At 50.2% G+C, this 10,212-nt stretch overlaps 1 protein-coding gene across 2 annotated transcripts in view; it reads right to left on the bottom strand.

The window, feature by feature from the left end:
* Positions 1-10,212, bottom strand: part of ELFN1 (extracellular leucine rich repeat and fibronectin type III domain containing 1) — a 101,670-nt gene that overhangs the window by 12,717 nt on the left and 78,741 nt on the right. The window lies entirely within an intron of this gene.

Genomic DNA, 10,212 nt, shown 5'->3' with positions numbered 1-10,212 from the left:
GAGGATGGAGGAAAGGGGGTAGATATAGAAAGTGCAGCACCTCAGGTGATGCAGATTATCTCCTTTAATCTCCTGCTCAAAATAACCCAAAGTCGAGTAAAGGAGGGATTACAGGGCCTAAGCCACTGTTATTGCTGGGGTGGAACAGACTTAGGTTGTTTCTGAAGGGCTCCCGAGGAAGAAGAGGAGCTGCAGCAAATATCAGCCTGCTGGAAAAGCCTCCTGGTGAGGGTGACTGGGTGGGCTGGGGACACTCCTGAGGTAGCCCAAGGGGAGTTGGAGCTGCAGGGACAGCAGCTGCTGGCAGATTTAGGAGCCTACACAGGGACCTGGTCCCAGGGAGAAAGTGTCTTAAATGCCCAATAGGCACTTTGTTGTTGCCAATAGGTTTATTCTTAGTGCAGGACCCAAACTGCTTTATAGCCATTAATTATCCTAATGGGGAAGCAGTGCCCTGAAACCATTTTACAGATGGGAAATTTCCCATCAGGTTCTGGGGCAGGGCTAGAGTGAGGGGGCCAGACCCTGTCCCCCACCTCCCTCCAATTTTAAGGGGCTTTTCCTTGGATGTGTGTTCCCATCAGCTGAAGGCATCTCCTGCCCTTTGCCAAAAAGCCATGCCACAGCTCGGCTGCCGTGCTGCTGCTGGGAAAACTGAGCTGCAGAGCCCTATCCATCAGCTCCTGGTGATGTCTCCGAGGTAGCAGCAGCACAGGGGCTGTGTGAAGCAGGATTGCACTGGGGAGGGAGCAGAGCATGTTCATTTTAATGAGCCTGTCCCTGCCTAAAGGAGAGAGAAAGCGAGAGGCCAACCTGGTTTAATAAACTCTAGCATGCGGATTTAATCAGATGGATCATTGTTCCCCAGCACAGGGATGAATATATTAAAAAAATGATTCAAACTTTTCCCCTTTGTTTTTCATTTGTATTATGTGCTGTGGTGTGATAAAACATCCTGGGGCCAACTTGCAAGGCAATAAAAGAGATGGTGGAGGAGAGGAAGACATTGATCCATGAGAGTGAGCACGAGCACTGTGGGAAGGGAGGCTGCTGGCAGGCAGGGCTGGAAGTGAGGGGCTGCAGCATCCTCAGCCCCCACCAAAGCCCCAGGGAAGATGTGGTTATGGGGGCTGACCTGCTGTCAGCTCCTTTTCAGAGATCTGAGATGACTAATAGCAGTGTAAGTCGAGTGCTAAAAGCAGCCCTTGGTCAGGCATGAGACTTCCATCTCACTACAGAAAGATCTGAGCACAAGAATATCCCCACACCCCTGCCCCAGGAGGGAAGGAGGGCCAGCCCCCACCTTTCTACAAGGACACCAGCACCTGGATTGTGCTGGTGGTGTCTTTTGGAGTTATCACTGGCCTTCCAGGGAATGGTGCAACAGGACAAACTTTCCTCTGGACCCTCCCCTTCTCCTTACCAGGAGCTGTTTCATCACTGCCTCCCCACTGCACCATGTGCCAGGCAGGGAGGAGTGGGGATCTGGGTGCTGCTTATTAATTTAGAGAAGTAAATATCTGCAAACTGCACAGCAAGGGCTGTATTATGGGGATTTGCCACTGCTCCCTGTGTGAATGCCACAGCCCTGCGCCCCTGACTGTCCATGGGGACAGCAGGCATTGCTTGGAGGCACAGAAAGGTCTTGATCCAGCACAGCAAGGAGCAAACTGGGTCTGCAGGCTGCCCAGGTGGGATTGTGTCAGTGTGTGCCCCAGCAGCACCCGGCTCTGGGCCTGCAAGGCTCTTGCTACGTGGGTGGGAATAAAGCCAGCTTAGACAAAATAGTCTTTTGTACTAAATCCTGGACAGACCACCTGGGGCTGTGGACAAGGACAGACCTCAGAGGCCTCAAGATGCCTCAGTGGAATTTACCTCCTTTGCCCTGCCCGAGCTCACTGTCCTTGGCTCAGGCTTAAATAACCCCCAGCCCTTCCTTTGCTCCCCCCTCCCTGGCCCATCAGGCTGCTTTCCACCCTGAGACATAAAGAATTGTCTCCCCAAGGATGGGACAGGGCACTCAGCTGGGTTTTTAACCACTCCACTTAGCACTAAGGCCAGAGCTGTCCAGCTGGACTAGACAGCTCCCTGGCAGGTGACAGATGGGCATTTGGGTGGGCATTTGGCTGAAGGCAGCCCAGAGGTGTTTTTGTTGGGGGACAACAGATCCCCCTGCCATGGAGCAAAGCTGCACCTGACAGGTTTGACTGGCTCTAGGACAGAGATGGGGTTTGTGGTGAGAACCCAGGGTGGTTTACATCCTTCCTTCAGGGTGGATGACCTCCACCAGCAGCTGCAGGGCCATGGTAATGTTTAGAGGAGGGGGAAAAGGCACCTCCTTCCTTGGTAAAGATTGCTCTAAACTCTGCCATTGACCCATTCACTGAAAAGTCACTTATGGCCACTTGGTGTTAAGTATCACCAACTTTGGCTTCTAGCACATCACCGTGCTACTGCTCATTACTTCATCCATTACTGTCCATAAACACTAATAAATAATCCTATTTTCATTCTCCCCATTGTTTAAGTGGTCATTAATTGTAGTTTATATGCTGTCTTTGTGTATTTGTGTACGATAGCTTCTTCATGATTCCTTGATTAACTGTGATTGATTGTGTATTTTAAAATCAATTAAAAGTTTCAACACTAAAAGGTAGAGTCTTTAGCAGTAATTCTCCAAGACATTGCTCCTCATAATGGAGCTATTGTAGTGCTGGGATCTATTAGTGTGGCACGCCCTGGTCTTTATTTTCCAGATTTATGCAAATAAATAAGTGTGAGTGTGCACATGGCTGTGTCTGTTGTGGGAGTTATATGGTGGGAAGATTCTCACAGGGTTTCTGGCTTTTGTGGGTGACCAGGGATCACCCACTCCCTTCCTTAAAACACCAATGCAAGGGCTGAGCCCCATCATTTCCGTGCACTGTGGATCAATTTTCTAATTGTAAAGAGATGCTGATACCCTCAGCTGCAGGGGGCCACATGGGATGTGTGCTCTTCTGCAAAGCTGTTTCAGTGAAAGCTCCCTTGGTGGGGTGGAGGTGAGGGTAGGGATGGCTGTGAAGGCTTTTTTTTGTGGAGGTGCTGATATGATGCTGATATGATGGGGGATGAGGAGGGTGGCCACCACCTGGGTGTCAGGGCATGTGCTGGAGCACAAATCTCTGCTCTTTGTAGCATCATTCCTGTATTATATCAATGCTTAGCTCCTCATATTGCTGTTGTGCTGGGAAAATGTGTGTGTCCAGCACCAGAGCTGGAGGAAATGGGCTTAACGCCATGCTCTTGTGCTGCCTTGCCCTGTAAACCTGAATCCTAATTGCTTATGCCTCTGTTCACTCTGTGACTCCAGGGCAGCTCTGCCCAAGCAGCTTCTGATGGCCCATGCAGAGAATTAGGGGTGGGAAAACCACATAAGAGATTTTGTGCAGGTGCTCCGAAGTGGGGGAGCAGACCCCCAAGGACCAGTGGGAAATCAGGCCCTTGTAAAGGATCCCCTACTTGTCCCCCATCCTCCTGGATGTCTGCCTGCTGCCAGGAGCAGGGCCCTCCCAGCCATCTGCCAGCTCAGACAGAGGATTCCTGTGCACTAATCTGCTCACAGACATTTGTCACCCACCCCTCTCCCAGCTGCATGATGCAAAAAATGCCTCAGTGCCCCAGTACAGCTGCTGGGATCACCTGCAGGGGAAATCACCAGTCCTGTTAAATGATGGGGAGACCATTTTGTGCAAGCCCTGGAATGGGATCACTCTGTTGTATTAACTTGACTGCTTGCATTGATGTTAATGAAATAAAGAAATATAATGGTTCCAGACTTTTAAACTTCTTATAGCTTGATTTGCATAATGGCCACCACTACCCTGAACAGGAACTGATCTGTCAAAAAATATTGTTCCAGTCCTCTATCATTCAGCTCAATGGGAGGTGCAGATTGGCCCACAGGAGCTGTTTTTCGCTGATGGAGTGGAGTTTGCCTAGTGCCAACAATAAAAAGCTAATATTAGCACGCAACCCAATATTGTAAAAAAGAAATTGGTTAAAAGTTATAGATCAATAACTGTTAACGTGGCTCTATTTTTCAGACAGATCATGTTTGCTGCTGCCTGCTGATGGGGAGGCAGGTTCCCTCCCTCTGGCTGGAGCAGCTCCAGGGCTCCTCCTTGGGGGAGCCTGGGGCTGCCAGTCAAGGCTCAGCCGTCCTGAACAGCCCTGGGAGCTTACAATGCTGCATGGTGTTTCTTGTGAAAGCTTGTTCCCCCTACCCTGGACTATGACATGCTGGTCAGGGCTGGACATTAGCCTTGTCTCCACCTTCTTGCACAGCCCTCAGCGCCTCAGATGCCCCCTCCTTGGTGTCCTACAGCTACCCCACTTGATGCCTTAGACTGTTACTCCTTGATTACCTGGACCCCTTCTCCTCCCTGCCCTAGATCTCTGCTCCTTGATTATCCACATCTCTGTTCTTTGATGCCCCAGATCTGCTCCTTGATTACCTACATCTCTGCTCCTCCATGCCCTAGATCTCTTCTCCTTGATTATCCACATCTCTGCTCTTTGATGCCCTAGATTTCCTCTCATCAGTGCCCCAGATCTCTGCCTGCTGCCAAGACAGTGCCTCTCCCAGCAGACGACTCCTGCAGTGCTCCCAGCTCTTCCAGAGCACCCGGACACTCTTACCCCTGCAGGGCAAAGGGTGTTGATCTTGGCATGTGTCTGTCCCCTCCCTAAGGTGAGCTGAGCATCCCTCCTCTCCACTGTGTGGATTTAAAGCATGTTGCCCACATGGCAGGGACTGTCTCTCCACACCACAGTGTGTTCAGGGAGTGCAGACCCAAACCCTCAGCTGCAGCTATGGGGACAGGAGTGTGCAGGAGCAGGGAACCAGCTGAGCATCATCAGCCAGCGTGACAATGGCCCTTTTGCCCCCACTGACCTGGGGCCTGCCTTTGATCACTTGCCTCTTCCTTGCTCTTTACTTGGAGATGCTGGAGAGCTTTCCTGACCAATATCATCAAAAAGGACATTTTTACTTCCAAAATATACAACTTAATTAGAACTGTGAGGGGAGAGAGCAGCCAGTCCATAAAAACACCCACTCTGTGACAATCTCTGTACTGATTCTGTGGGAACTGGGGACAAGAGACACCTGGTTTTCAGTGGGAATGGGGTGGTTTCCCAAATGTTAGAAATACCACTCAGGTCCTGGACAAAAAGGGGTTCTTCCACTGCAAGAGAAGGATATGGTGTGGAAATGCTTTCACCTGCAGTCAAACATGTTTTGCTGAGTTGGGACCCATTGAAAGCATGGACTGAACAGCTTCAGACAGCAACAGAGAGACCCTCATGTAAATCATCAAACCTGCAATCACACCTTTTGGTTGAATGCCTGAACATCCACTGTCACCCACAGTCTTGCTGGCACACTCACTGAACTGGGACCATTTCCAGCTTCCCAGGGCCATCTCCCTGCATGCAGCAAGGCAGGCCCCATGGCACGGGAGGAGTGTGCTTGCATCCAGCTGCCAGCTGTGGCCAGGACCTGCCTAACAAACGAGGTCCAGTCGCTCCTGTAGCTGCCCCTGACACCTTCAAAACGGATGGGGTTCATTTCCTGCCCCTGTGCACTCTCTTGAAGCACCAGCTCTGCCATTACCAGCAATGTCCACATTAATTACTATCACTACCCAAGCAGCTTGGCACGCTGCCCTGCCTGCAGCGCCTGTCCCAGCAGTGACCTGCGTTTCCCTCCCCTGGGGACCTTGGGCATGACTGGGATTTCCAGTGCTGCTGCCTGCAGGAGAACAAATCTGCTTCTGGGATAGCTCCCAGGGAGGAGGACAGGCAGTCAGGCAGGTCTGCTGGCAGGTTGGCTCTGGCCCAGGCTCACCTGCAGCACCGGGGGTTCCTTGTCCTCCTTCGCCCCTTGCCTCACTGAGCGGCAGCATCAGTGCTGCCCCATCTCTGGGGCTCTTCCACATGGCATAAACGATTTAAATACTCATTGGAGACTGACTCCTTGGCTGGGTGGTGGAAGCACTTCTCCTGGGATCATCTGGAGTCCTTGCACTGAGTCCCTTTAGGTTTGAGCCCCAGGAACCAGCCCTCAGCTTTCCGCTACAGAATCCTTCTGAACACAAACATCCTGTTCCCAAGGAAGAAAGTCAAGCCATGGGAAAAGGCTCAGCTCACTCTAAAAACAGCTCCTGAGGGATGGAGACAGGCTTTTCAATGCTCTGTTGGCTGCAGAAAATTGAAAATCTCATATTTTTTGCATAAAATGCTGATTAACCAGTGCTAAACACAAGCATGTCTTAGACAGTAAAAGGACATCTGCAAAAGAGATAAAACACTAGAAATTATGAGGTAATGTGAGTTAGAAGCTGAAAGGATCGTCAATAAAGCTTCTTCAGCATGGACAGAATCACGTATCACACAGTCCAGTCAAAAGCCTGACCAAAAGTGTGCTTTGAATTCATGAACACACCAAAATCAGGACCTGCAAGAGGCTGACAAACACAATAGAGCACAACATTCACTTAAGATGCTTCATTACTGCCTTTTGCTATTCACCTCAAAACCTCATGGGAAACACCAAGCCCACAAGCAACAGCTCCCCAGAAAAAGGTCTACGAATTATTGCGGGTCACAAGCTGAACACGAAGTATCCGTGTCGCTTCAAGAGGCAGACAGAGCCCTGGGATATACGAGCTGCAGTGTGGCCTAGGAGTCTCACAAAATCATCTTTCTTATCTGTTCAGGGCTGGTGAGGTCTATACTGGGGTAGATTCTGGTATTGGCAGCTAGTATCAGAAAGGAGGTGGCACTGCTTGAGGCAGCACAGAGCAAACGGGATGATCAGAGGTCTGTGAGACATGACCTACAAAGAAAGATTGAAAGAACTGGGTTATTTTGCCTAAAAGAGATGATGGAAGAAGAGATGTGATAACAGTTTTCAAGTGCTTAAAAGGCTGCTTCTAAGGGGAAGAGAATAATCTGTTCTTTATGTCCATGGTGGACAGGACAAGAAATAATCAGCTTAAATTACAGCAGGAGAAATCAGGTTAGACTTGGGGACAAAAAAGGCTTGTGGAGCAGGGCAGTGGTTACCTGGGAGGTGGAGGGGCTCTGTCACTACAAACACAAATGTTGTTTGGGGACAGGCTGGCAAGCATCCATGGGGAGAGGGGGCTGTCCTGGGGCAGGGCTGCACCCTCTCTGTGCCCCTGTGGTGCCTTCAACACGAGTCTGGAGCTCCTGGATTGTCCAAAGTGAGATCATCCTGCAGCAATCACTTCAGCTGGCTGGACAAATCCCGGATGTTCTGGCTTGTGAGAAGATTCAAGATAGCAAAACTTGATTTGGTAGCAGACTGGGGGTACAAGTCAACGTTTTGGGTTATTTTTCTTGCAGTAAAGAAATACTTCAAAATTGATTTTCCTTTCCCTCTCATCTCTTTCAGTCACTCGATTGTAACACAAACGGAGCGGAGCATCCCAGCCATGCCACACAGTCAAGCTGAAATGACACCATCCAAATGAAACCTGTTTGATAATGTTCTTGCTGGAAACAACAATGAAACCAATCTCTCTCCTCCAGACAATCCAGTGGGGTTGAATCACCACTTCTGAGTGCACAGACTTGCCTGGAGATGTTTTTCAGCCAGCTCACAGGATTGCTGCTACCAGAGAGACAAAAAGAAAACAAAAACAAGGGAAGGGCCCCTTCCAACCCAGCTGTGCCCCCACTGTGGCAGTGGCCAGGATGGGGGATCCACCACATCTTGGGTGCCCAAGAGCAGCTCCATCTACTTCCACTCAGCAGCACCTCCACTGTGCTGCTGAGCATGCACCTTGGGGCTACTGATTAAGAGATTCTGTGTTCTCCTGAGGAATTATTATTACCCCTGGGTTCCAAGAGCAATCCTTTATTTTAAAAACCTGCCTCCTAATTCATTTTATATTTACCCATAGAATCTTGGCCGGGGTTTGTGAGAGTTGCAGGTTTTTGGAAAGGCCAAGTTTTAAATGGAGCTGACTCAGCAGAGGCTAGCTTGATTGAAACAGTGCCTGTTTGAGTCTGTTCCATTCCTGGGCAAGTTTGGAATCAAAGCAGCAGAAAATGGACTCTTCCCAGCTTTGTTTTCTCCACAGGCTCTTGGCTGTGTGCAGCAAATGTTGTTGCTGACCCACAGGGCTGGGACTGAAGTGGAGGAGAGCAGAAGAGAGCTGGCAGAATCCCTGGTGTATATCCCCTATTCTATTGATTTGAAGTTTAACACAGTTGAGATGAGAACCAAATAAAAAGAAGAAAAAGGAAGAAGTAATGGAAAAAATTAAAACCCTGTAAGCAATTAATTTTCAGCGTCACTGCCCAGCATCAGTCTCAAGGGGTGGGACTGGGGATGCAACTAATACTTAGATTATTAAAATATCTCTCCAGTTCCCCCCAGGATGCTCTGGTATAGGCAAGCTCTGCCATAGGGAACATGGTGCCAGTTCTTTTCCACACTACAACAGCAGCAAACTGGGACTTGGAGTCATTTTAACACAGCCCATGGAGCCAAGCCTGCTTCTGCCTTCCTTTCCCCATGCTGTGAATCCCTAGTTGTGCCTGTGGCTGACTTCTGGACACAGTGGCAGCACACCTTGCTTGTTGATGTTCGTGGGGCAGTGCTGTCCCAAGCAGGTCTTTCTTGGGACATGAGTGTCCCCTCCACAGCCTGGCCTTTTTCTCAGGTTCTCCTCACTTAAGAGCTGGAGCTGGAAAGAGAAGATGGATTACGGAGGATGGCCAAGCTGCCATGCCAATGTAGCACTGGGAGCTGCAGCTGGATCCTGTCCCAGGTGAACCAAGATTCCTTCAAGGAAAAACTCATTTTAGGCTCAAGAGAAAAATATGAAAGTGCTGAAAGTTGACCATCTTCTCAAACCTTGGAGAGTTCCTGTCTTCTCAGTCCTCGCTGTTATGAGGTGCCTGAGTGACAGCCAGGCTATGAAATACAGCCAAGGGTTTTTGAATTGACAGTTCATTCCATGGACAAGCAAAGCCTGAAAGACAGTCCAGAGCTGCTTAGCAAGAGCAGGCTAATAGCTAAGTACACAGCAGAGGCTTAATGAGAGCACCAGCATCTCCTAACTCCAGCTTCATTCAGAAAGCCAAGAATAGGGAAGTTGTCACTTAGTGTCCAATGGCCGTAAAGAATGTGCCAGTGGAGGTGCCCAGAAAGAATAATACCATAAATTGGCAAAGTGGCAGCTGCATTCATCAGCTCAAATAAGAGCTGGTCATCCATAAAATCCAGCAGGCTCAAAGACCAGTTCTTCAACTCTAATATTATTTCTACCTTTAGAGTGTGGGTGGAAATACAGCTGAAATTTGCCAGCAGCCCCAAAAGATGTGTCACTCCTTCTGAAAGTCAGGTGATGACTGACTGAAATGCTGGATGGTGATCCAGGCTATGAAATGCCATTAATTTATTACAGCAAATGCTGAGAATCATCAGGGGATTCAAAACTCAACCCCCAGGTCCTCTGGAGAAGGCAGCGAGCGTGTGCCCAGGACGTGCATCGGGAGCGATGATCAGTGGCCTGCTGAAGCTGAGCACACAACACTGGGGCGGCGATTTGGAGACACCCCCAGCAGAAGCTGCAATGTGCTTGTGCTGCAGGGACAACACACAGGACCTTGCTGTCCCCTGCTCGGTGACAGCGTTTGTCTCCACGCCACAACACGAGCTCAAAGCCGCAAGGCAGCCTGCCAGCTGCCACCTTCCCCGGGGAGCTGGGAAGGAGGGTGAGAAACGTGCTGCAAGTCCCCAGCAGCTCATGCCCACTCCTGTCTGCTTGCAAGAGCCCCCCTGAGCCGCCTGTCACCGCGATGGGGCTCGCCACCGCCGTGACAAGCCCGGGGGAGTGAGCGCGGTGTTATCTGCTGTGCTTGGCAGGCAGCGATTTGTGCAGGGAGATAACTTCCCTCCAGCATCCAGCATCGCATCCTGCCTTCCCCTGGGCAAAGGGCTGCGACTCCTGCTGCCACTTTTGATATCCTTCCCCGGGGGAATTGCTGGGTGCAGGTGGTGGTTTGCTGGCCCCAAGGTGGGTCGCAGTGCTGGGAGTGGAACAGAATGCCTGGTGAGGACTTTCTGGGTTTTTTTCCTTTGCAGGGAAATTTATGGGTGATTTGAAGCCCCTGGGCCACCAAGAGTTGTGC

This window comes from Cyanistes caeruleus, chromosome 17, assembly GCF_971803275.1.
Source record: "Cyanistes caeruleus chromosome 17, bCyaCae1.hap1.1, whole genome shotgun sequence".
NCBI lineage: Eukaryota > Metazoa > Chordata > Aves > Passeriformes > Paridae > Cyanistes > Cyanistes caeruleus.
Note: the sequence above shows the minus strand (reverse complement) of the source record. Positions and strands in the feature narration are given on the sequence as shown.